Source organism: Neophocaena asiaeorientalis, unplaced genomic scaffold, assembly GCF_003031525.2.
Source record: "Neophocaena asiaeorientalis asiaeorientalis breed wild unplaced genomic scaffold, Neophocaena_asiaeorientalis_V1.1 scaffold149, whole genome shotgun sequence".
Lineage (NCBI taxonomy): Eukaryota > Metazoa > Chordata > Mammalia > Artiodactyla > Phocoenidae > Neophocaena > Neophocaena asiaeorientalis.
Genome location: NW_020174442.1, coordinates 7,501,967 through 7,508,413, shown reverse-complemented (window position 1 = coordinate 7,508,413; position 6,447 = coordinate 7,501,967). Strand labels below are relative to the sequence as shown.

The following is a 6,447-nucleotide window of genomic DNA, read 5'->3' as shown; positions in this document are numbered from 1 at the left end:
TCTTTTTTCAGTTGTAATAAGATAACACATTCTCATCTTGTGTATTTCCTACCCCAGGTCTGTAATTACCATTTCTCCAATCAAATATATTGACATACATATTGCAGGTTATCCCACTGAGTATATATTTGTTATTATGATTTACTGAACAGTTCTCTACAATTGGGCATTTAAGTTCTCTGCAATTGGCCATTTAGGTTTTTTCACTTCTTGTGCCGCTGTGTTGTCTGAAACACAAGTAAATACACTGAATTTAATATAACTTGTGATTACATTTTAGCTATTTTTCAGAGATAGAAATTTAGGGATCAAATGGCCATAATCATATAACATCACCACATTTTTGAGATACATTTTACACAGTCAGTATTGTGTTAGGCATTATGGAGAACAAAAATGTAAAGCAGGGCCCTTGCTCTAAAAAATCCAACATTGCAATTTGAATGATCAAAATGCACCATATCCACTAAAGTTAAGCAGTAAATATGTTAATAAAGAGGCCTTGCTCATTTCAAAGTTTCTTGACTGCCTTGTAAAAAAGAAAAACAAAAAAATAAAACAGTGGGACCCTCCCAAATTGCCTAATACTGAAATAGAGAAATTTGTGGTTAGTTGAGTATTCATTATGTATATGAGTTCTAGCAATTAAGAGAATGAAATAGAAAAAACACTGTCAGAGAAAAATTGGACCACACAAGTTAAACAGGTAAGGAAGGCTTTGTTCAAAACTGTTACAGTAGGGGAGAGTTTGAACTTAACTCCATTGAGGGCTGGAGACTTTTTAAGAGCTGGAGTGGGGTGTGGAGAATACAGGCCACCTGAGTTTGCTAATTGGCCTTGACCATAGGTAAGCTGTACTTTCTGGTATCTTCATGGTAGCAGGAGTTTTACAAACTGGAGCAAGGTGTCCCTTGAGATTAGGCTCCTACCCTCCCCCCAAAGACTGTTAGATAGAGGTGTTATCTTCCTGGATGATTACATTTTAAAGAGATGGTTTCTAGGTACTTGCAAAAGACTTTTCCCAGTCTTAAAGCTGGCTAGAGACTTTTGAAGGAGGTGTATACATTACAGAGGTGGTAGAGTAAATATTTGCTATGGAAGCTTTTAAAAGTAAATGCTCTAATAAAAGGAAGGTCAGGGGACCTATGGTCAGGAAGAAATTTGTCTAAAATTTAGTCAAGCTGAGGGGAGCATTTGGCTGTCTTGGTATTTGATAACTTAAAATTTTGTGAAATTATTTAATGATGAATTTGATGACTGTAAAGTAAGTAATTTCAATCATATATTCTGTCATAACCTGCATTGATTCATTTCCTCATAATTCGGCGTAGTAATACTTTGTGTAGAACAGAAAAAACAATGGGAACTAATTGTAAATTGAAAAATTTTAGAAAATTAATGAAAGTGGTACTAAGTGTAAATTACAAACAAAACTGATAAAATTATAGCAGAGATGGGGCAATTAACAATTGAAAAAGAATATCTGCATGGGTATTGATATAACTGAGTTTCAACAGAGAATGATTTGCGTATCAATAGATTAAGGAAGACATTGAAAATTTGATAAAAAGTCAATAACAAAATCATAAAGAGGATAAATTCAAATGCAAAATGATGAGTGTAGATTTACCTTATCATAAAATTTGTCAGAAAAATACATCCTGGAAACATTTGAACCATAATTACTCTAAAACATAATCACAACATAATTACTCTAAAGAATCATAATCACAACCTAAAATTCATAATTTTTATAATTTTAGTTTGATTTGTAAAGGTAATATCCTAATCGATCTTTTTCACTATTTAATCATTTTTCTCTATGTGGATTAACTTTTATCCATATCAGTTATTCAGACAATAAAGAACTCATTTTCTAAAATAGAAAATTTTAACAAATACTGAAATTTTGATAACAGGTAAATGATAATGGCTGCAACAGAAGGCTAGAATGCTTTCTCTAGAAAATAAATAGAGCTATGCTTTTCATTGTACATTTAAATCTGCAGAAAGCGATACTATATATTGCTATAGGTATTTATAGAAGGATATGTACAACTTCAGGATGATGATTTGGTGGGAAAGCATTGAGTTGGAGGAAGCAGAGGGTGGAGGGGGAGACTTAAAAATATCTAACATCTTATTTCTTAAAAATAAATTACATATGGAAAGAAGTTAACCTCTGTTAAATCTGAGTGATAGATTGAATATTGTATTATTTGCATTTTGTCCATGTTAAAAAAAAAACCAAACTTTTATCTTGCCTGTTGCTTTTTCTCACTAGAACATAATCTTTTAAGGGGAAGAGATGATGCCTTATTCACTTTTGCATTATTCCCCTTGTTTAAACCAGAGATTTTCATGTGTAGGATGCTGTTAACTCCTCTCTCTATTGAATTGGAAGGTCCTTAAGTTGTGGATTTGAGATTTATAATAACTTAAGTGATTTTGACATTTGGGAAACCTTTTTATATTTCTCTAATTGGTATGAACCTAGTCATTGGTAAATTGACTTATGCTGATTAGATTAAATATAGAACAGTAAGGGTGATTGTATTGTGTAGGGTATTTAATTTTGCTTCCCTTAATCAAAACATCATGTGATAGTCTTCCTTCTTTCCTTCTTTCTTTTATTTTGACTTCCAGTCATTCAGAGAAACCAAATGAAATTGTCCAGGTACTAAGTAAATAACAGTAGCATATTTACTCAAACAAGAGGAAGAATGGTTCTAATTTTTATTAATTATGAAAAAAACATATCTTTAATTTGAAGAGTTTGAACTGACTCTCAGTCAGCACTGCCTGTAGAACACAAATTCTACCCTGGGTTGAAATGGAGTCTTCACAATGATCTCAAAAGCGACACTCAGTGTCTCAGGGGTTAATGACAGCTCTTGCAGTGATAAAATAGTCAAAGCTTTTTCACTTGTCTTTTGTTTTCTTAAGAGGTTAACATACAGATCAGGACTTAATTTAGTACAAATCTTTTGCACTTGCGTCTGTCTGCCTGTCTAATTAACTCTACGTAATAAACAGCTCCTCACCCTGGTGTGATTCCGTCCTGCCGCAACTGTTCCCTGGAATGGTAGTCTTTTATCTCCGTCCACCTTCTCTTCCACCTAAGTGCGTGCCACCAACCCATGGAGGATTCGATGGACATGGGCATGAGCCCCCTGAGGCCCCAGAACTATCTTTTCAGTTGTGAACTAAAGGCCAACAAAGATTCTCACTTTAAGGTGGATAATGATGAAAGTGAGCACCAGTTATCTTTAAGAACGGTCAGTTTAGGGGCTGGCGCAAAGGATGAATTGCATGTTGTCGAAGCAGAGGTGGTGAATTATGAAAGCAGTCCAATTAAAGTGACACTAGCAACTTTGAAAATGTGCAGCCAATTTTTTTCCCTTGGGGGCTTTGACATAACGTCACCTTTGGTCTTACAGTTGAAGTATGGTTCAGGGCCTGTGAATATTAGTGGACAGCACTTAGTAGCTATGGAGGAAGATGCAGAATCAGAAGATGAAGAGGAGGAGGATGTGAAACTCCTAAGTATATCTGGAAAGCGTTCTGCCCCTGGAAGTGGTAGAAAGTTTCCACAGAAAAAAGTAAAACTTGCTGCTGATTAAGATGAAGATGATGACGAAGATGATGATGATGATGACGTTGATGATAAGGAAGCTGAAGAAAAAGCTACAGTAAAGAAATCTGTACGAGATACTCCAGCCAAAAATGCGCAAAAACCAAACCAGAATGGAAAAGACTCCAAACCATCAACACGAAGATCGAAAGGTCAAGAATCCTTCAAAAAAACAGGAAGAAACTCCTAAAGCACCAAAAGGACCGAGCTCTGTAGAAGACATTAAATCAAAAATGCAAGCAAGTATAGAAAAAGGTGGTTCCCTTCCCAAAGTGGAAGCCAAATTCATCAATTATGTGAAGAATTGTTTCTGGATGACTGACCAGGAGGCTGTTCAAGATCTCTGGCAGTGGAGGAAATCTCTTTAAGAAAATAGTTTAAACAGTTTGTTAAAATTTTCTGTCTTATTTCATTTCTGTAACAGTTGATATCTGGCTGTCCTTTTTATAATATGGAGTGAGAACTTTCACTACCGTGTCTGATAAATGTTATCCAGGTTCCATTGCCAAGAATGCATTGTCCAAAATACCTGTTTAGTTTTTAAAGATGGAACTCCACCCTTTGCTTGGTTTTAAGTATGTATGGAATGTTATGATAGGACATAGTATTAGTGGTGGTCAGACAAATGGAAATGGTGTGGAGGGAAAAATACACAGATGAAATAAACTCTATTTTAATACAGTAAAACAAACAAAAAAAGCTCTTACCCTGAAACACTGATAGGTTTTGATTTAAAGAAAATTTGATGTATTGCCTTTGTCTTTATGAAATTCATTCTGTAGAAACTTGCTTATGAACTATTTTGAACAGACAACTAGAGAAATACTTCAAGTCCTATGTGTCTAACACCTAGATTTAATGAATGAAACTCTCCTTACTCTTTGAATCTAGGAGTAAATGGTTCTTATGTAGTTTTGACTTCTCAACTCATCTAGATTGCCAGCCTCTGAGAATTTGGTGAAAGCTATAGATTGCCTCTCAGAAAGATTTGCACATATATAACATTTTATATACAGTGTTAGAGCATTTATGGACTTTTACAAAAGTTTAAGTTAAAAACTCCTACTATAAAGAGCCAGTCTGTATAATCCATTGTGAATAGACTTTGGGATGTCCATTGACACAGATAGTTAAAATTTGGGTGAATCCGTATTAACATAAGACTGCTGGGCTGTTTAGATTCAAACTTAGGGATTTTTAATAAGTGGGTTAATTTTAAAACAAGTTTTAAAGTAAGTTATTGATCCTGAAGTCAAACTGGAAATATTTTTCAAGTGGTATGAAAAACTGTCATATATATATATATGCATATATATATACATATATATACACACACAAACATTCATACACAGCAGGCATGTGGTGGGGCTGTTGTGTGTGTGTGTTATGTCAGGTTATCCTTTGACGGAGTATGGAGAATGCAAGGGAGAAGACAAGTTGCTAGTCATGGCATTTCTTTCACCATGCTCAGCTTAGATAAGCCCTTGTGGTTTCTATACTAAGCCATTGTGGTAAACACAGAGAAGAAAAAACTAGGTACCATTTTTTATGAATGCTTTCAAGTATTTTTTTCAATATTTTATAGTAAAATATTCTATCCCCCAAAATGCTTGATGAACTTTTTGTTGAATTTCCTTTCCCAGCCTCACTTATTATGTATATATATTATGTATAATATATATGCTACATAATGAAAGCCAAATAAAAGCAGGAAGGAATATACTCAAATTATCTTTATAGGTGAGTTGTTAACCAAGATGCATTTTTACCATCTTAATAGCTGAACATAGTCTCAAGTGCTTTTGATACATAAAATGATTCCATGTGCATCCGAAACTCCTTCTGTAGGTGTATAACTGGGAATTCTCCAAAATTCCTTCTATGTAGAACATGATGCCTATTAAAGGATAAATAATAAATATGTGCAATTTTGAAGCTTATATAGACATTATAAAAAACTAAATGTTATTTTCAACATTATTTAGGATGTTGACAAATAAGATTTCTTTCAGGGTAATATATTTTAATCACTGAAATTGTTTAGGATTAATGGTACATGGTGATAATTAAAAACAGACCAAATTGTAGTTAATTTTTCTTAATTTTTCTACACACAACTCATCCTACAATTGTCTATTCTAACCACCCTGTCCTTACTATACCACTAGTTTGGGTGCCAGGCATTGTATTAGCCAACAGGGCTGTTAGGCAATATACCTCAGTTCTAGCTCTATACTTATAAGGAGATTACTCCCATCAGTTAAATATTATAGGTCTCAATTCTCGCATCTGTGACATAGAGTCAGATTACACAGTTTCTAAAATATTGTCTCTAAAATGCAATAATTTAGTATTCAGCAGTAAGAATTATAAGAATTGTTGCAATGTGTTTTCATTTATGGAGTCCATAAGCAGATCACATACACGGGAAGCATAAGCCCCCTTAAGTTCTAATCACTGTGCTGCCTCACAACATTTAAGCAGGTCCTTTAACCTTTTATTTTACATCAACTTCATTTTTGTCTGTAAAATGAGAGACTTGAGCCAGATGACCCTAATGTTTCTGTCTTGTCTGAGTGTTGTTTATTTCTGTATCTTTATGCAGGTTCTTCAAAATATTAATCATACTGTTCATTGTATACAGATACATTTATTTGCTTAGTTGTTATGGAGATAATAAAGAATGACACTTTTGTGATAACTAGTGTAGATGAAGAAATTGAAGTTCAAAGAGATGAAGTATCTTTCCTGCTTCATAACTGAAATTCTACATTTATTATATAGTGTTAAACGCCACTGGAATTGATTATCTT

The 6,447-nt window shown here is 33.9% G+C and overlaps 1 pseudogene; it reads left to right on the top strand.

The window, feature by feature from the left end:
* The first annotated feature begins 3,140 nt into the window (after positions 1-3,140).
* Positions 3,141-4,050, top strand: LOC112407752 (nucleophosmin pseudogene; annotated as a pseudogene).
* Positions 4,051-6,447: the final 2,397 nt, after the last annotated feature.